Below are 21,500 nucleotides of genomic sequence, written 5' to 3'. Positions count from 1 at the left end.
CACTTGTTAACCCTGCCACACCTTTCCATGATGCACACATGGAAATGCATGTGTGTTATCGAATTCAGGTTTGTGTATAATTCACCTAACCGTACCATGGTTTTCCTTTCCTGTCTGAAAGAAAAGGGAAATACTTGTGTTGCAGTTGTGTTACACTCCCAGATGAAAACATTTCATGCTTCTTTCCGGCCTTTCAATTTCCAGCTTGGTCGAGCTAAATTCATTCTTGTCAGTGCAAATCAATGTGTTTGCATTGAGAGTAGTGTAATGCATAAGGACAGAGCATGCTGCCCAAAATATGCTATTACTTTGTCAGTTTCCTGTCCAATCATTGTGTTTTTGAACTGGGGTGAAAATGGGACAGGTCAGTTTAATTCCCATGGCCTATTCCTCATCAGACCACAGGCAGCTTGGATGGTGTTTTTTTTAAGTTTTCTTTTTAAGCACACATCCATTCTTTGAGCTGCGCTCTGCTGCACACATTGACACCTTGAGCTGCCCTGTGAAAAAGCGGTTTGGATTGAGCATAGAAGGGCATTGTAAGTGTACCTTGATGATAGTTGTTGAGTGAGGAAAGACCATTACCTCTCCACTCTCACCACCCAGGTTCTTTTTAAATGGTCTTGAGAATTGAGACCTCTCAACCTTGGAAAGTTTCACAATGTGGCATGAATCCATAAATTCATGTGTGTTGCATTGCTGCCATGCAATAGCACACTTGTGACCTTTTAAATCTCAAAACAGTGTCCGCTAGCGATTCTTCATTATATATCTATGATTTGTGAGCAGTACAGAGAGTGATTTTTCCTTTTCAGACTATTTCCTTTGAATTATTTGTAGTGGCCTGAAGAGATAAAATGATATATTTACCCTGAGAAGGCAAATATTAAATTCAGAAAAATAAATGTTTTATGTGTAGCAAAATGTAGTTTTTCTTCTTTCATCACCCGATTATCTTGCCAGCCATTTCATTTTGCAACCCCTTCCTCACCCCGTAGTTGGGAACCAGTGGTCTATATCACAACCAAACGCCAACATTTATAGTGTGCAAGTTTGGGAAATTGATAATGGTGGGTTTGCCATATTGTTCCTGCATACACTATGTATGTTTTTACAATATATCCAATCTTATCTGAAACATAGAAACAAGAAAGCAATGTTTATCCGTTGGGCTCCCATGCGCATTAAGTCTGTCAGTGCTACTTGGCAGCACTTGGACATGTGATGTTTAGTCCGACCATGTCTCTTTCTAGCATTAACCTCTGAACTTTTCTTAGAGGGTCAACAGACAGAAAATATGTCTTACCTGGTAATCCCCTCCACCTGGCTAATTCAAAAGCGGGGCTTCGTCACCGGGACAAGCCTATCTGCTTAACCTTACATGGCTCACTTTAATCACAGCCCATAGTAGCATGGTGGCCTTTGCTCATAGTAACTGTTTATAACCCAACCACAACCTTTCGCTTTCCCAGCCATTCATCATTCAGACACAAACTAATGCTCTGGGTCCTTCCTGCCCTGAGGAATTATGGGGACTTTTTCCAGACAACCTTCTTGCTCAGCAGGACAGATGCTGGCGTTAGCGTAAAAGTAGTAGATTCATTATGATCAATAATCCATTATGAGCGTTAATGTACTTATTATAGGCCTCAGGGTTAGGCCATGTAACAGAAGAGCAGGACTGCACAATTGAGCAAGAAAGCATGGAGGGCAATTGTTGCTGAGTTGTGCAAGATATAATACTGTAATGTGTCCCCAAGTGAGATATACTGATCACAGTGCACCTGAAAGTCCCCTTAACATTAAAGAAATATGCCACTGAAAATCTATCTTTTTTAATATCAAGTGCTAACCACCAGTAGGCTTGCAAGCAGTTTGAGAAGTTCAGTTTTCTCTGGGATGCTAATAGTACCACAGAGGATTATAGTTTTTGGCGTTTGGGTGTCTGCCAAACCGTGTCCCCAAAACCAAGGACGGTCATTATTGTTTGATGAGCTACTGGACTGGCGTTCTGTGCTCTTGAGAATCCCAGTAGGGGCATAAAGCTCAGGATGTGCACTGCCTTTGGCCATACCCTGTGGTAAACCTCAACTAGGACATCCCTGTGTTCTTGGCATTTCTGTGGCCCTCCTCGTGTCTTCCTGACGTCATGCCCAGGCAGAGTAGAATACCATCTGTTGTTGTCGTGGAGACAGGAAAAAATACCCTGGGGTCCAGAACATGTCCCTTGCATCCACTTTGAGGCAGCACAGGTAAAGCAACAGTGAACAAGTCAGGTATCAACAGGTCTTCATAAACAGTGTAAACTGGCTGAAAAAAATTATGCTAAAAACAACAAATGATGATAAATGAAATTTAACCACTTAAGGTAGTCGTAGATAGGGAATGTATGAATTTCAAACTAAAAGGATAAAAAGATTTAAGCACAAATATAGGGAATGGTGTATAAAGTCTCTTATAAGTTTACATTTTCTCTTTTTTCCCCTTGAGCCATACTGCATGTCCTCCTCTGTCAGTGAATAAAAAAGGAAACAATAGAGAAACAACTTGTTAGGCATGAGACACTGTTTCTCTCCTGTCCCTCATTTCTACGCATGGCCACGTGTAGCTGGTCTCTGTTTCCCCTCCTTCCTCCGTTCTCCGAATATCTAATGCTGTTGCCCTTGCTGTCTGTATAGATTGTGAATTCCAGTTATGGCGCGTCTGAATCATTGGTATGCAGAGTGCAGGGCACAGGTAGCCAATGTGGTGGGTTGAATCGACATGTACAGGTTTATTGAAATACTCTCCTCATTCTCCCGGTAATTGCTCTCCCTCTTGCCACCGCTCTTCTGCTTCCTTCTTTCTCTCCGTCTCCTGACAGTACGTCTCTCAATTGCCCTCGTTTTTGTTTTTTTTACTTTTTCTTTGTTCTTTTCCAGGTCTGTCTCCAACCATTTAGTACATACCTTGTTATTCCCTCCACTACTCCTATTTCCCCATCTTTCTTTATCCACTCTGTCTCCCTTTACCTTCCTCGGCTGCTTCCTCTTCTCCATTTTCAAATTCATTATCATTCTCCCTACCCTCACCTCAGCGTTCCTCTTTTGTCCCCTTTAATATTGAAATGGAGGATAACTGCGATTCCATCATGGCTCTCATAAATAGGTTATGCAGATGTCATTGACGCCACTGCACCTCATAAATACACGGCTTATTACTTGCCTCTTCCGCAGGACACATATAAGGCCTCACTGGCATTCATGTTAACACCACATCCAATGTATGCAAATCACATCTTCGTTTCAGCTGTGCTGGATGTCATCCTTGCTTGTCTGTTTGTCTTTAAGAGCAGACGGTATGTGAGTGCTGCTTTCAACGCTGCCTCTTTCACAGCCGCCGCTAAAACAAACATGAGCACTGTGCTCCATTCACAGCTGGTATTCTCTGAATCTCCTCTGTTGTTGCTGCTGTTCTTTTTCTCTCTTTCCTGTGTTCCACAGTGGCTATTCTATTCATAATATAGTGTTTGTACAGCATCTCTCTCGCTGTGTCTCTCTCTGTGTGTCTCTCTCTCTCTCTCTCGGATTCTGACGTGTCCGTCCTGTAGTTTATCAGGCTGTCTACACCTCTCTCTTTCTGGACTCTTCAGGGCTGTCCCAAAGAGACTAGTAAAAATGTTAGTATGGAGGTATGCATCACATACCCAGTGTAGTTAATCTTGCTCCTCACTTCCTTCAAGCATTCAAGAGTTCATTGTGGAGTGACATCTCTGCCTGGGATGAGTGTGAGTCTGGAGGCAGACCTGGGCTGTTCACAAAGACAGACTTATGAACAGGATTTCCTTGTGCAGACAGGAAGAGGCTGAATATCACCCTGACCAGTTTAACATCGTAATCAGCTGAGGACTCCTCCTCATGTCACTATCTTCTGTGCCATGCGGGAGCCTGAGATAAGGAAAGGGAGAGGTGGGGGCGAGAGTGCAATTGCTGGTGGCCGTCAATGAATTGTCAGCATTAACAGGTTGTACGCAGCCTTTAACCTGACAGAAATAATCTCGATAGAAATTGCATTCAATGTGATGCGTAGCAGCAGTTCTGTAGGATAAGAAACTTCACATTATATAGCAGAGCGTATAAGTGTTCATCTCAAGATGGCTCAATGCCGAAACACAGTTTGACTTGGCTTTGCTCAATGATGCATGAAAGCCACATCCTCCACCAGTCAGATCATCTGACCTTGCGTCCCACTGCCCTGCCTGTGTCATTGCCCATATCAAGGCTTTTTCCAAACAGCAGTCTATGCTTTGTCACCTTTTATTTCCATTTTTTAATATTCAATATGCTGTTCTTGAGGTAAAGTCTCTGTTATTGCACAAAAAACAGCTGCATTGATGCACAATTGGCCACCAATAAATGGGTGCTGATCGTGCACATTAGAATTTAAACGTTCTTCCAACTCAGATATTATACTGAGTTGCATTTCTTCTTAAAATGTTATTCAATTGTCCTAAGGCTTCAGTAATCTCTGTTTAGCCTGTAAATTCCCCTCTCCATCTACACCTTCCCCTTTTCGGTTGGGGAATTCTGATGCTTTATTATTATTCCATTTCTTCAAAGGTTTCTTAAAAAAAATCCTACTACAATTATGCTGCAGGTTGACAAAACCTTACTTCCATAGTTTCCATGTGTCTTATCGACAGAAGGCTAAAGCACATCTAGTGCTACTAGACATTACCAACCTTTCTGGAGTCTAATAAAAGAAACGTCGTTCTTGTTGGAATACATTCACATTGTAAATGGGAAGTAATGAGGTGGGAAAGTAAAGGCTGTGGATGGTTGAACTGGGTGTCAAGAGGGGCGGGTATGGGTACCAGGGAACAGGATGGAGCTGGAGGAAGGATACCATACCAGTGAGTATGATGGTTGATGGATAGATGAAGAAAGTGTATAGAGAGGCGTGGGGGGAGAGCAGAGGGGCTCTATCTGCCTGCTGCCTCTCCCCATAGGAACAGCTGTCTCTCAGTCTGCAACAGATGCAGATTCACAGAGGGGGGAGAGATGGTCTGACAACTCCCTTGGTCTTTCCTATACTTGTCTCTATCTGCTGAATAAAGCATAAAGTACATCGGTGTCACTTAGCTTTAATTTCCTGCTGAGAAAAGACTTTAACATGGGGGATACTTATTTACACTTGTTTTATACCACCATAAAAACATTTAAAGTGCCTCCCCACATGCTGTAATTTCTGAAATATCTACACTATCTATATGTTTGTCCATGTTGCAGGATACATTCTCTATAGTCCACTATGACTTAGCCAGTCACTATTTTTGCTGTCTAAACTGGAAGCTCCTGTAATGAACAGTTTGAATTAGATCAGTCTAAGCCCTGTCTACTGGTAAGAGAGGTTTTCAATTATTTTGTTTACCTCCCTAAGGCTTCTGATGGATAATAGATTGAAGTTAGCTGGTAAGAGATGTTGTGCCTGCCTGGTTTGTTTTGATTAGATAGTGGATGTGAAGGGAACGGAATGTAATCAATTGTTTTGGCTTATAGAGAATACTGCTCTTAAAAGTTGTATTGGGACAGATAATGTATTAATGCTGTATAATGTAATAACCTGGTCAAATGTAATACAGTTATCCTTTTAAATCGAATACAAATGCAACAGAGCTTGCTTTAAAGGTAATTCAGTAATTGTTTAAGAATGAATAACCCTTTGTCACATCTTTTACATCCTCTTAAATCAGTTAATCAGCAGCCATTATAATCGTAAATATTTTACTAAGTATTTACATTCGCCAATTTCACATGTCAAAATTAATTTTCTATTAATGTGGAGTACTACACAGCCTGTGAAACCTGATGCATCATTTCTTTTGTGGCTCTGGAGGACCTTTGTCAAGTCTGAGAACATGACTCAAGTGACATCACTCGGGTATCTCAGTTTGTGATTGGAGACTAAAAATGTTTGTTTAAAATGAAATGCTAAACTTTATTTTGCTGAAATTCTCATGAACTGTTTATCTTCCTGCATTCTAAATTCTGAGACCTTTTGCATAAGAGTGTCAAATCCCACATGTTTCACTGCTGAAGTGCTAACCTAGTTTCAGTTTCAACTGCAGTGAGTTCTCTTCACTTTCTGGCCCCTTTTGGGGTTCATTTAGAGGATACAGTTGTGTGTGTGTGTCATGCAAGTATACGTGCTTGTGCGATTGCGTGTGTTTTTTCTTCCATTGTAGCAAATTATCTTCTTCATTAATTTCGACGCACGAGGAAATTAGCCTGTTCTCTGCTTGAGGCTACGTCTAAATTAGAGCGATTGGGGATTTCAAGGGCTTGAGAGACTAAAGCCTATTTTAGGCTCAAATAGTCAAATAAAAAAAGACATTTCTAAGTGATTTTGTCTCATACGAGGTTATCAGCCAGCCTTTGCAGTCACAGTGGGCAGTATCTCTGGTATTGATTAGTGTGATATCCAGGTTGAAAGGTTTGTTCACATCCTCTGCTTTGCTCCATCATTCCTCTCCCCATCTCTTCTTCATTTTCCCATCTGTAATCCTTTGCCTTGCTCAGGCCGGCTGTGTGCTTGTCTGTTGTGTGGCATGTGGGGAAGGCAGGCTGACTCTCCGGAGAGCGGGCGGCCGATTCCAAACACAAGACATTTGACTTAGGTGTCAAGAGAATGTGCGCTCGTATACTTGACTGTTTAACTGCCCACCCAGAAGCCTGTCTGAACAGCAGTGAGCCCAGACACAATGGAGCATGGGAAAGGAGGTGGAGAGAGAGGAAGAAGAGGAGGAGGTTAACAGCTGAGACAACCATGTAGTGTGCAGCATACTGCCCCATGGGAGGTCTATTGAGTGAAAGCTCATTGTGCTTCACTGGTTTGCTGTACACCTCGGTATTGTGCTGAACAAAAGCACTATGTTGCATTTGGATTAGATTCCCTTTTATTTTATTTAGGTACTACTTGTGCTGTTCATGCATTCTGGCTTCAGAAATACCCCTGGTGTTGTTGTTATTTTGTTAATCTTGACAAGTAATGCATCCTAATCCCATCTCAATTCAATCTTTACAGATCTAAGGTCAGCTAGATGGCTACAACGAAAATGTTGCTGCAGTTTGTCCCAATTATACAAAAACCTTTCCTGGGGTGTTTCACTACTTGCCTGAATTATGCACAATTATGTTTGTTTTGACAGACCAGCTCACACATTTCATTAGAGTTTAGCTTCAGAGCTGTTGGATAACAACATATAGATTACTGTACTTGTAGTGCTGTACTGTGCTGTTGCATCAGTCCACCTGATCATATGCCAGTGACTAATGTGTTTTTTTGGTTGTGACAAGCAACCGTCCAGCGCTTTAGTTTAAGCCTAATTCATCATACTGTATGTCACTAATGCCGATGAGAGTCTTTCAAATTCGGTCCAGCACCCTTGTCAGACGTAATTTCGGACTCATGACTGTCATCTTTGAAATGAGCAAAAAAATTGCTCAAAACATGATCCTTTAGCTGTGTGGCAGATGACATTTAAACAGACAGAGCTCTTTCTACGTGAGACATGGTTGATTCGCTTTAATGGTCAAATTACATGGACATCAACCAGGAGAGGCTCATTTGAGATGGCGTGTGGCCAGCCAGCCCAGCATGAAGCCAATCTTCCCACCCCGACTGACTTATCTCTGCAAAGTTAATCAATAATTAACTATAAGACATGCTGTGATGAGGACGGTAATGCCCTTTTAGTAAGATAACACCTTGCTCTATCACTATCTTTACCTTCTCTAATGGTGGAATGTGCACATACAACTGACCCCAACTGTCACCCTTGAACATTTGCATCAAGACCCTGGAAAGTCATAGATGTTCCAAAACGTTCACTTTTCAGGAACTGAGATCAGCCTTGTTTTCCGCTTGGTTGATATGAACCATCGATCTTATCTTAGTGGGGTACTTTAAAATGTTCTCATACGGCTAAGACATTTTCCCAAACTGGGGAAGCATGTAATTGCTCAAGTGAAGCCAAAGCATGAAAACCACCAGAACTGCAGGTTTTTACACAAGAGTCATGTGAACCTGTCTCTGCTGTCCACACATTTAGGCTACTTCAATATATGGACCCTTCTCAATAATTCAGGTTAGCTTGTTAGCTAAATAAATCCCAAGTTGTAGCACAGTTGACCTTCTGCATTGTGCTCACATAAACGCATCACCATAAAACTAAGAAATAAACTCGGAGTACGTATACGCACTGTATGGCCATGTGCTTGTGTTTGGTTCACGTGTCACTCTCATGATCTGATACTGTCGCTCTCCTGAAGGAGATCACATGAACATTAATAGATTCTCTTGATATAGCTGCACTGTTTCTTCCACACACCTCTGAAGTTTAAACCAGTCATACCTAATAGATATTACTTCTGTTGCCAAGTCAGTGTAAGTTTCAGTTTCCTGAGCGTGCAGTAGTATTCCAGCTCAAGCTGCGGCCAACGGCTAGATTCAAAGATTGTACCTAGCTGTCATCATCTATCAATACCAAATAGATGTCTCTGAGCCATCGTTCTTTGAAGTGCTGAGGCAAACTGGTGTGCACAGAGGATGTGGAACAGCAGTTAATGAAACAAATCAGCTTGTCTCTCCATAAGTGTGATGCATTTCCTTCTGGAGATTCCTTTTTCTTCTTTGTGTCATTCTCTGCTTCTCGTCCCATATCCACAACTGAATCTAGGTTACATCACTTCCCGAGATGATACCAAGCATATTTTTCTTGCTCTGTGTCTTCACTTTCTCTCCTTTACTTTAAGCTTGTATTCAAATTTGGATATTAACTATTATCACAGGAGCAACAATCCAAAGTATGTTAGCTTTCTTGAATAAATTCAGGAACTGTAGTTCTTTGAAACTAGTTTGTTTTCCCTTCAGAGAGACTGATGTTAAATAGAGTGGGTGTTTGTCAAGTCAGTTTTTCAGCTATGCCTTTTCAGTCTAATCTTTGTTATGGTAATAAAGGAAAGAGGCATGTTCCTGCATACCTTCAGAGACGAAGAATTATTTTAGGTTTAACCACACTGTTTTCTTGCATATTTCCTCTAAATGAAACGTGTTGGATCATAAATATTAAATTCAAAGTGAAGAGGATGGGGGAAAAAACAACCACTTCAGTCTAATGTCTGCATTCATGGCAAGTATTTTTGTCCCTCTTCTTTTCTTGTAACCTTTATTCAGGGAAGGTTCACTGAGAGGAACGCCCTGATCACATTCACATTCATACCTGGAAGCTGCCCAGTCTGATCTGCTGGCCACTGAGCAGCTCCACTGGAGCTGTTTGGATTAGGGCCTTGCTTATGGGGGAGGGACAAGCACACTTTCCCCACCCAGATTTATCGTGTCGGTCTGGGCATTGAACCGACGATCTTCTGGTCACAAGCTCGCTTCTCTAACCTTTAGGCTACTGCTCATTAGAAATGGCCTTTTAAATTTTCCAATAGCAGTGCCAGTCATATCAAACGCAGCAGGCACATGAAATAATGAAAGAGTTGAACAATGCATCAGCTAAATCAATCGAGGAATCAATATCACATAGCCGTATTGTGTGGGCTTTGCGGCAGCTCAGGTGAGCATATCGCAGAGCGTATATACCTGGATAATTTGCTCACATAAATGTACTTCATGCATAAATCATTAGCATTTAATGAGGCATCACAATCACTTTGATTACTATTGACATAGTCAAAATCACAATTTCAAAACATCTTTACATTTCATGTCTTTTACACATTTTTAAAGGCAGGACAGAGTGAGTGTACGTACAACGGAATACAAACGTTTGGAATAATCTATACAGTTAGTTTTGCTCTGAGACAGAGATGATGAATGTGCTGATTGCATTTTTTCTGATCTGCAGGTATCTGCTTTGTAGGATAGCACTATGATCTCTAGAATAAATGAATAAATACCAACCCACACAAACCCTGGTATAGTTGTCGTCTTCTTCTTCTCTCCCTATACGTGAGCTTAATGCTAAATAATCAATTTTATTTTGCAGTAAAGCTAGTTGCTGCTAACTTTACATTTACTCTACATTTATTTTCATAAATTATTGGCCATGTGGGAGTGGGAGTTCATGATCTGTGTGTGTGTGTGTGTGTGTGTGTGTGTGTGTGTGTGTGTGTGTGCTGCTTTTACATCTCAAAGATGAAAGAAAACATACTCCCTCACTGCTTCCCAAAACTACATCAAAACCTTTCATCTTGCTGGAATTATGATGCACTTATTGAGTATAAGTATGTTATTTTTAACATGTTTTTGGGGCTAGCCTGTGATCAGAATGATTTGGATTCAAATGAGTTTAGCTATGCTAACACGGGTATTTCTCAGTCTTTTCAATCCGTGCAGCTGCAAGTTGAAGTGTACACTCAAAATAGCTCAAATAATGGGACACTACTCATTCCGTTTGTCGGACTAATTCATAAACAGATCTTAAAGATAAACAAGTTCAATGTAGTAATTTCGATATTTTTAGATGTATTAGCTAAACTGTCAGGCTGAACGAGATTTGACAAAGAAATGTATTGAATACTCAATCTTTACATTTTAGCCCATTGTCAATGTTTTCTTCTCCGTTCCATTCTGTAGTTTAAAGATGCTGCCATTGTATCAATTCAGATGAGCAGCACAAATGGCAATTACAGCAAATGCCAGCAGTATCATTTGCATGTAAATTGCCTTTTTTATTTATCCAATATCAGTTTTTAACCTTACCCCAACCCTGAATTTTGTGTTTGGTTTGTCTATAAGCCCGTGCCTCTGTGGGACCAACTGAGATGCTGGCTTTTTATTTTAAACACTGGCTTGTATTACAGTAGCAATGTATTTTAGCAGAATATTATGAGTTGGGGTCAAAAAGTGGGGATTGAGTTTTAAGGGCAACATTGTCTATGCTTTTTTAGTCACTCCATTTATCTACAAAGGTGAGGAAATGTGCACCTAATGTCTGTGTATGAAGCTGAGCGAGCCTAGTCCAGACAAATGGACATGAACTCAGGTATTTGGACTATACGTGACACCAGATAATACTTCTTGCAACCTCATTTTAGTTGACACGGATTACCCCATACAGGTGTGTTTGATAAATGGCTATCTACAAGAAGACTGGACATATACTAGCCCTCAGAGGCAATGCAGTTTACTACTTGAAGAAACTATGCAATTCACCACATAAGAAAATAACAGGAAATTTTAGTAGGTAATCAAAAGAGAAAATATTAGAATGAAAGATGTGTAGAAAAACCAAAGCAAGTGAAATTGGTTCTCTTCTATTGCTCTTATGTAGACCGTACTCTAACCTTCTGTTTTATTACCTGATACTTTTCATTGTGTGTCAACAATAAAAAACAAACCGCATGAGACAGTTAATATGTAACAAAAATGGTATGGTGTGTGTCTGTGTGTGTCTGTGTGTTGCACACACAGGTTGTCGTTAATTTAAGCTGAGCCATATTAAAAATGTTTGTAATGCGTGTGGGTTATTAGAATTAATTTACCGGTCATGTTAGAGTCTCTCTGTTGCTGGTTCTGTTGCTACATTATGGTTTGTCTTATAAAATTAGATATAGAATAATAATAATTTCTGAAAGGACAACAAAGTAAATACTATCTCATTATTTGTGCTACAGTATGTGCCAAATAACTCAAGTCATCTTAAGGCAGTTGATATTAATAAAACCTAAAACAAGCCTTCAATAAGCCTTCAATAAACATATAGAGATTATAAAACTGAAATGTTAACAGGTTTTCTTTGCCTGGACAATTTTTGTATTCCTGGAATACCAATACACATATTTGCAGTTAGCATTAAGCACATTCCTCTAAATCTGTAGAATACATCCATTTTCTTTTTTTAATCTGCCCTCAAGAGAAAAGGATTTTCTCCTGTGTGACTCTGCATATCTTAGCCAGCTCTGCATAAAGCCAGGCATTTTCTGTAAATAGCCGGCCCTCCACAGGGAATGTTTTATGGCATGTGACTGCTGCACTTGACAGTCTACTACCACCATGCTCTTCAATCTCTCCGTGTTTTTCGACATGTTTTCTTGTCCTTGCTTTGCTTTTAAAATATTAGATTACAAAATATTATTTAAAATAATGGAGCAAAATAAGGTGATGGAACATGCTGAACTCAATCAAAATATGAAATAAAACATGTTAATGTATTTCTTGGTGGATAATTCAGAGGTTTTGTAATTACTATAATAAGTGATTATCTAGTAAAAGTAATGATTAAACATGCAATAAAGAACATGATGAGTCGCGGTTACAAATCCATGACATCATATAAATCATCACAATATTTGTTTTTTTCCCATTTTGAGGAATGTTTAATTTATAGAAGCTCCAGTATGCTTTATATGGCAATCATTTCATCCGATGCTACAAGGACTTTAAATGTTACAGTATATACCTATGTTAAAATCGTACAGGTGAGCTTTTACTAGTGGTTTCCACTTCCTGCTCTGGTTTCCTGTGTATATTTAACCCTAACGATCTTCGCACTCCACACCTCACTGAGTTAGTCCCCAAGCTTACATGGATGCAACACTGCAGCATTGAAGAATCCCTTAATTACAAAAGTGTGATAGACACTGTGTCAGTATGCATTAAGGCCAACATATAATGATGGAGAATCAAAGCTTTGTGCAGGATGTACAGCATGCTGAAACAAAGAGTCACAGGTGACATGCAGCCCCCATGCTAAGTCTTAGTAGATGACTCACCTGTTATGCTCTAAAAAGTATTTGCAAAGTGCTGACTTTTCATGACTCACATTTTTATTCTGCTCTGCCCACGTCCACAGTGGATTGACCGTTAAAATATCTCACGCTCTTAGCTGCGATCGTACCAAAGATCACAGCTTCCCATCGTTGCATAACAAGCCATCGACGCTTGTACTCAACATGCTGCACCCACACGCCCTGAAGTTTAAACAGCCCGTTACACAACACTGCCAGCCATTTCCACACAAACACAGCTGCAGCAATAGAAGCAATCCCAGCAGGTGGACTGCTCAGACATGAAACAGGCTTTGGGGGATGTGCAGTGTTCGAGGCAAAGTTACAGCATCTGGAATAGGACCAATACTGACTTTTCTTTTTAATGCAATAGGGAGAAACACAACAATGCAGAGAGGCAGAGGAGTATGAAATTGTTTGAGTGAAAACATTTCCTAATACTCCTGACATTAAATTGAGTTTTCTTATCTGGCGCGTGGAACGTGTTGCCCTCAGCAAGTGACCTTGTTTATGCTTAAGATGTCCAGTGTACTGTGTGGCTATAAAGTAATTTCTCTTCAACTTTGTGTCGTCCTTTGAGAGGAGAAATTGTGCTTACAGATTTTAACTTAAAGATCCCTTGAAATATTAACAACTTTGCCCCTTTGCAAAGGGCCACACAATAGTGAGTGTTTGACTGTAACCACCAAGAATATCTGCACAGCAATTGGAACACAAACTCGAGACTCTTATATAAATGCATGTGACACCCCTGCAGCAAAGCATTTGTTCATGCATTTAAATAGGACTATTAATATAATGATGGATACGTTCTACTTATAGATTCTGCTAGTCTGCCAGTCTGTTAACTCTTCCGCATGCCACTGAGCATTAGTCTGTAATTGGTTTGTGGGTGACGAGGGCCCTGTAGAGAAAATTAACTCAAACATTTGACCCCTCGCTGCTCACTCTCTGTTGTAGTTCCGGATGATTCCACCATCAACCTCCTATTCACGCAGGCACTTTCACAGATAAACCATTACAGATGTCAAGATGTGGAAATTTCACATTGCGGTACGTTGCAAGTTGTCAGTATTAACACAGACCTTTTAAATGAGATGGCTCTGAATCAGAAGAATGAGCCTTGAAAAACCTCTGTTGCTGGTTGAGAAATCCGATTCATGACCGTGTGAGGAAAGTACCTCTGCTCTATATGGTAGAAGGCCTCCTTGGTCTGCTATTCTCTTGGATTGTCATCGTTTAGGAGGGGGCTGACATGTTGGACAATTCTCCCAGCATAAACCACAAAATCATACTTGTGTCAGTGCTACAGACTACCACAGCATATGAAGAAGCATAACTACGATGTTCCTATTTTATAGAATATAAATTGATTTTACTGTAGCAGTAGGCTCTGAAATGGTGACCAAATTTCACCTCACTAGCAACAACGGTAACATCGATTCAGGCAGGACAAACAAACGAGGCTTTCACGCCACCACAGCTGATTGTCAGCTGATCTAAACAACACTGGTTGCGTTCAGACAAGGCAGACTGTTTATTCTATTTTACTCCTCATCCCTGGTCATACCCTGATGTTCACAATTTGTGCTGCTTTTTCACCCACAAGCCTCCTCTGGCCTGGTTCTTTACTAATAGGTTTACCGGGTATGGTACCTTTCTGTAGGCTTGACTCTCAAGATTCAGTATTTCATATCTCAGTGATCTGCCAGCATCTGTTTAGTTTTGCTCTGGTGCCCCTGGGGGATTTAATGTTCCCTACCAAGTGTTCACTATTCTGTGTGCATTCATATGGGGACCAGAAGCTGTTATTGCCAAACCCAACCGTATTGCCATATAGCTACAATTGTTTGGAGTGCGGGGAAAATTACTTGGTTGTCTAAAGAATGTTATCATCATGTAACAGTTAAGTTGCCCAACAAGCCAATTTCTATAAACCCAAAGTGTGTTCCATTTCATAGAAAAAGTACCTCAAATGCAGCTTCTGATCTCTCAAACAAGCTTCTGTAATCCAACAGAGAACTGCGATCAAACGGACCTCAATGGACCAGTATGAAAATGTGCAGTTGGAAGTTAAGATTGTGTGTAGATGTGTGTGTACATGCATGTGTGGGAGTGCAGGAGCCTTTCTGAAGTGCGTGCTTTAAGGTGAGGCGTTAAGGTCTTGGGGGTTCTGTGCAGTACATCAAATGTAGTCGAGCCATTTCTTTACTTAATTGTGTGGCATGTTTGAAGGAGCTTACTTGAGCAGAAAATTGAGTATAAAACACTTAAGTCACCGGACTCATACAGTGTGTGTGTGTGTGTGTGTGTGTGTGTGTGTGGGGGGGTCTTCTGCAGAGATGAGGAGGAGATTATAGCAAAGGTTATTTGAAGGATGTTGTAATGGCATTTTCAACAGACAAAAGCAGTTTTATGACTTGCTGATGCTAAATCATTCTGGTGTGTGCCCTGAAAAATAATGCACCACTTTCCCCCCCGTTGTGTCTCTAATAAATATACTTATACCCACTATTTTAAAAATTTTCTTACATCCAACCAAAATCCCTCATGCGTAATTATAACATCTGACATTGCCTCCTCTACACTGTGAGCTTTCTATATGCCGTGTTTAGCTTTATCTGAAACCCAGCCATCCTTTTCTTGGATTCAGTTTCCTGTAAATTAAACATTTTCTTCTTCCTCTGGAGCTTAAGGCAAACTTTCCTCAAGTTTTCCTCAGTAATGGATTCCAAAAGAGCTCATCTACAATTTCAATGAAGTCCTGCGCTGAATTATTTGAAAAAAAATCCATTTCTCAGGTCAACTAATGCACAGTATAATGGATCTCATCAGTCATCAAGTCTTTTAATTGCAGGTTTTACAAAAGCATTGGGGAGATATTGGTTGTCAAAATATTAAGAAGTCATTTGCTGATGGTGTCTCTTGTATTGATTACAGAATTTGATTGGTTGGCTGGGTGGACCCAGGAAATGGTTCAGTGGCTGTGTATCTGAGAATCGTCTCCACAGATATGAGGTCAGTTTGGGTGATCAATAACCTGTATCGTGTCAATGTGGACAAAATAATAGGAACATGTTACAATGTAATACAGTCCAATGTAACAACACACTATGGCCTCAAATACTATGATGAATCATCATCTTTCTGACACCATAAACTTCACAAAGATTGTGTTGACTGGTGTTGATTGTATTGCGTCCAAATCGGTATTGTCATATATTAATATACACATTATATTTGTATCTATAATAACATCTGTATTTATAAACAACTCAAATTTCATGTTTAAGTAGGCGAAATATAAAATGCAAAGTCAAAGCTGTTCTATTCACAATGATTATATAGGATTATGTACTTTGGACTTGACATTGGAAGAGGGACACTTCATGCTCAAGACCTGTCTGGCAATATCATTCAAGTGATTGTTTTCCTTTTGAAATGGCCTCATAATTCTTTCTTGAGCATTTTGTTTTCTTTTAGTATGAAGTCAAATGTTAACAGTGCACCGTAACAGATGAGGTGATCCTCCTGAGGCCGAGCTCAGAGTCAGACATCGAGTCTGATTGATGTGTCATGCACTTGTTGTGAAATCGTTATGATGGAATCCTCATCCGCAGCCATCATTGTCACCAATAATGACCCCTAATGAAAAATGGACCTTTATTCTTTCCATCTGTTTTCTCTGAGGCACTGCAGAGATTAATACAGTCATCGAACCTCGTGTTCAATAACCCATTTACTTTACCTGGTCTTTCACTTTGCTTTTTATATGTCATGGACCTGTGGCAGTAAAGCAAGGTTCATATATTCTAAGATGGTAGTGATTTCACTAAATGATTTTAATTATGCACATTTTTAGTAATTGTTACCAAACAATCATCTTTTGTCCACATTTCCCCATGTCCTGTATGGTGTGTTTTTCCCCACCAATACATCATACCATTTACATAAACCCTGAGGAGCTGGTGGATAGGTCAGATGCTCAGAGCCCTTGCATTAATATAACATGTTAACAATCCTGGGCTCGCAGCCATCATCTTCCCATCCATTTGAGACTAGATTTATTGCAGTGAGACTCTGTGGCCGCTGTGTCTAATTGCTCTTTTGTCTTCAGTCCTCCTGAGGTACAGCCACTGGATGAAGGATGGACCTTCGTTGCAAGTCATCTACTTTAAGTGTAGGGTCTTCTCTTGGCTCCAAACACACACAAAAACTAAGTACAAACACTGTATTAACTTTACATTTCTCTACTTTATTTTAATTATTAAAATCTAATAATTTTTCCATCCATTTTTTTTCTTGAAGATAAAGAGAAAGAAGAAGAAACATCAGTTGTTTTCATCTTGTGCCATCAATCGTTAACAGGAAGTTTCTGTTGATTATTTCATCTCGTGTTTGAAAAAAAAAAAAACACAGCTTCACATATCTGCATAATGATTCATTCATTTCAATCACCTTGTTTTAATTAAGAAGGAAACAAGGTCTGTGTAAAAAAAAAAAAAAAAAGAGCTAATCTTTATTAATTGGGCGTTCTGCACCACTGCTTTGCTGAGGGGATTGTTATAAAACATTCTCTGAAGTAGCTCTCTGATGACGGTTCATTTATCATCAGCTGGAAACCTTCCCTTTAGCGCATAGAGCTCCACACACACACACACACACACACACACACACACACACACACACACACACACACACACACACACACACTCACACACACAAATACACACAAGGGACTGTCATACTGAAATCAGTTTACAAGTATTTTTCTAGCTGGGACATGTCTCCCTGTCTCTATCGCCTTGTCTTTTAGGTTTTGATTACATGTCTAGTGCAATTCATCTGTCCTCAGCAATGAAACCCTCTTTAAGAGATCTCCTGAATGATTAGTTCAGCAGTCATCTCTCAGCTACCCGCCTGGTTTGCCAGTTGAACCTTATGCCTCTGGGTGCCATTTTGCTCTGAGGTTAGTCGTAGATCACAAGGTAATGTGGCTAGCTGGGATTGCCTTTAGTCAATATCTCCTGTCAGAGATCCTCAAGCTTGTCTCAAGCCAGACCCTGCAGTGAACCCTCTAAATTATCCCTATATCTGTAGTTAAAGGGAGAGGAGAGGAGATGAGAGGAGAGGCGAGGCATTCGTATTTCACCAGTGGGCAGACTGACTGACACAGTAACAAATTATCTCTTTTAATCTCCAGCCTTTACATCAACAGGTGTGTAAGGGGTCCCTGGAGTTTGTTGTGTGTTTAGTTGTATGTGTGGGAAGGAGGAGAAAGGGGAAGCGAGAGTGATTATAAATGTTAGAGTATCTAGGCTAATATATTTTGTGCATATACCACTGTATTTGTTGTCTGTGTGACGATATAAAATATGCCACACATTAATGCATTATATCACTACACACAGTTGCATGTCTCAAACTGCGAGTGGCCATGTGTCAAACATTTGCATATGTACATAATGTACTTATGCTGCTGTGATTGGTCAGTACGTGGCCATCCATACTAATTACATGGACAGTGGTTCTCCGTGATGGCATATCAGTGCAGCTGACTGGGAATTAAGTGGCGGTTCCTGTGGGCACGTCGATGCCCTTTTAGCCACCAAATCTCTCCTAGAACTACCTCTGCTGCTGCAAAGTCAGGTCACAGGTTAGATGGGTCTTAATAAAGTACTGCCAAAGGCAATAACAGGAGTCATATTGCCTTATAATTCTCTCTTTGGTAAAGCCTGCGTTTCCATGATAACAGCTTAAGACTACAAAGCAGCAGCTTGGTTTCTTAGGTTACTTGGTTTGTGGGATTTTGGTATTTCTCTGTTTAGCTGCAACCTGTTTTTGACATAGTTGAACACAAAGAAGCTCAGTGCAAACACAATGTTTGAAGACAGTCTGACCCATTTACAGAAAATGAATTTATTACCCGTTATGAAAGCTCTTTCTCTCTGTGTTTGCCTAAATGTTTTCAGCTCATTAGCCTGCCTTGTGAGTTTAAAATTCTCAGCACAATAAATACAATACATTTTAACTGCTGGTTCGTATCCCAAGTGATTTTAATTAGCAATGTCTTTATTGTGGTGGGTCTCAGCTCTTGCACTGCACAAACTTCATCTCTTTTGTTTTTGTGCCTCCTGTTTTGGTCCTTGGGAAAGGCTTTTAGCTATTAATGTATACTGCCAGTTTATAATCAGGTTGTGAGGGGATGAAATGGGATGCCAAAGACTTTCTGTTCTGTATAGAGTCAATAAGAAAAAACAAAGATCTGTATCACTGTTCTGCATATTTTTAGTTTCTGCTTCAAAGATCCATGGCTGCGAGGCTTCTTCCAGTACTGTTCTGAAGCTGAAAATGTAGTGTGGTCCAAGTTGCAGGAGAAGGGGTTGTTTGAAAAGAAGTCTGCACTCCACTGAAGGTATTCACCACTACTGTCTGATGGGAGATCTGTCCATCAGCACCCGCGGCTCTTATTGAACCAGACCCCGGGAGAAGTTGAGAAGTTAGCTCCAACTGCAGCTCAAAGTAGTAGTTTGATTGATGGCATCACTTTTATTGCACCAGGGGGGAATGCTAACAGACATCTGACCTGTTGCCTTTACAGACTCTCAGATTGTGTGTGGTGATTGGCAGGTGTCTGTGGCTGATATGCTTAGACATGCAATCCTTGCATTAACCCCGAGCTGCCACCCTTCTCTCCCTGTGGGTTTGGGGATGTTTAGGTTAATATTGAGCTGCCAGCTGAGAGGCAGCTGGTCCTGACGTGCTTGCTTCATCTCTGGCCTCTGGAGATTGCAGCCTAGCCAGCCGCTTGTAATTAAAAGCGCATAAAGACCGATCAAGCTCTTACCTTCTCTCTCTCTCTCTCTCTCTCTCTCTCTCTCTCCATTGAACATGCCAGAAGGCTGAAAAAAAATCCACTAGATGCCACTGGACCACTGACCACCAAGGAGAGCTCCTTCATTTAAAAAATAAGTCTCCCAGTTTTTGCCCTTAATTGCATCCCAAGACAATAAACAATGTCTTATTCATAATAATTCCCGCCAAAGTTTTTCTCTTATTCCCCAGTTTGTCTTTGTGTTTGCATGTACCATTGTGAGAATTTGTTTTCAGAGTAAATTTTTCCCATCATGAGAAGCTTGTATTATCCAGGAACATTGGGATACTAGCTACTATGTCTGATGAAGCCAAATGTGATATGCAGCAATCACAGACAATCATCAACTCACTGCAGGATTGTTTCCTCTGGTCTTGGCTGTTCCTGAAGAATCCTCTCCAGCCAACCCTTGAATCTGTAACGGAAAGAGAGGGAGGAAAGAAGATTGAAAGATTTTGACAAGGCAAGACCAATTATACATCTGCTCACTATGCATTTAAAAAAAGTTCAAAAGTGCTTTGGCAACATGAAAAATTTACTTGAATCTTGAAATTTGAATAAATCCTTGCAGGAATGTTGGTGAGGAATAGCTGACATGCTTAACCGTATCTACTTCAGGACCACATTAAATTCAAAGCATGAACTGTGATTTGTGTTTTCTATAACACCTTGGCTGTGTTACTGGCAGAAGAGTCTACATATCTTTCAGGGTTTGACAAATAGCCTCCACCTAGAAACCAACATCCATGACCTTCATGGTGCCTCTGCATCTAGGTGGACAGAAGCCATTCTCTGCTTCAAATTATTTTAAAATTGAGGTCTTGAAAGGTGCAACCTAGACGGCTGAAGCCAAGGAGCCCTTAAAATTTCACACAACACAAATCCCCACCTTCTAATACCCAAGTCTTCCCTTTCAGAGAGAAACAAACACCCAGTGATGTAGACTATTAGCATAGAGAGAGCTTGGCTGTCAGCAGAGCTGCTGTTGTCTGTCTGGCTGTGTCGATCTTCTCTCACCTTCCAGCTGTGTCTACTGGAGCTTTTCTTCCCTCAACCTGCCACAGTCCCACCTTCAATCAATCAACACAGTCAACGCAGCCTATACATATTTACCACATCTGAATACTGTGCACTCTCACTGACACATATTCATATTTATCTGCACTCTGACAATCTCCGCTACCTATTTCAGATTGTATTAAGGTGCTATTGATGTGGCAGCAGTCCTCTGGCTCCTCGGGGCAATACTGCTACACTTAATGGGAAGAGCAATCAGTCTGCTGCTTGAAATGGGCATAGACTGCCTTTTTATTATGTCACTACAAAGTAATATTACAGTACTAACTGTGATGCAATAACGGCACATATGATGGTGCACCTAAATCAAGTTGCTCTATCAAAAATCCATATGTATAAAAGCTACATAATACATTATTTTAGTACTATATATTAAGACAAAATACCAATTCTTTTTTGGTTTGAGCTTCTCAAATATGAGATTTATTTATATTACAGTATATTGAATATTGAATATTTGGACTGTTGGACAAAGTGATTTCTGAAGAGGTTATGTGCATTTTTCACTATTTGGAACACTTGACACTTTGAACGCTTAACCAGTGGTTTCAAACGTGGGGGTTGGGTAAATCTGAGGGGTCCTAAAATGATTAGCTGGAAAATATATTTGTTCTACACAGTTATGTTTAGATTTTGAGCCAGATTCCGTCTGAGGTTTCTGCCTGTTAAAAGGAAGTTTTGCCTCGCCACTCTTGCACCAAATGCTTGCTCTCAGGGGAGGGGGGGGATTGTTGGGTCTCTGTAAATTAGTGCGGTCTAGACCTAGTCTATCT

General features: G+C 40.4%; 2 long non-coding RNA genes across 4 annotated transcripts in view; one reads left to right on the top strand and one right to left on the bottom strand.

The window, feature by feature from the left end:
• LOC120546242 overlaps positions 1 to 3,847 on the bottom strand; it is a 97,825-nt gene extending 93,978 nt beyond the window's left edge. For all 3 annotated transcript variants that reach the window (XR_005636841.1, XR_005636840.1, XR_005636839.1), the window contains exon 1: positions 3,686 to 3,847. This is a non-coding gene — a long non-coding RNA (uncharacterized LOC120546242). The remainder of the gene's footprint in view (positions 1 to 3,685) is intronic.
• The window catches only part of LOC120546243, a 125,091-nt gene extending 108,119 nt beyond the window's left edge, over positions 1 to 16,972 (top strand). The window contains exons 2-3 of the long non-coding RNA XR_005636842.1: positions 15,717 to 15,794; positions 16,894 to 16,972. This is a non-coding gene — a long non-coding RNA (uncharacterized LOC120546243). The remainder of the gene's footprint in view (positions 1 to 15,716; positions 15,795 to 16,893) is intronic.
• Positions 16,973 to 21,500: the final 4,528 nt, after the last annotated feature.

Source organism: Perca fluviatilis, chromosome 18 (genome assembly GCF_010015445.1).
Source record: "Perca fluviatilis chromosome 18, GENO_Pfluv_1.0, whole genome shotgun sequence".
Taxonomy (NCBI): domain Eukaryota; kingdom Metazoa; phylum Chordata; class Actinopteri; order Perciformes; family Percidae; genus Perca; species Perca fluviatilis.
Note: the sequence above shows the minus strand (reverse complement) of the source record. Positions and strands in the feature narration are given on the sequence as shown.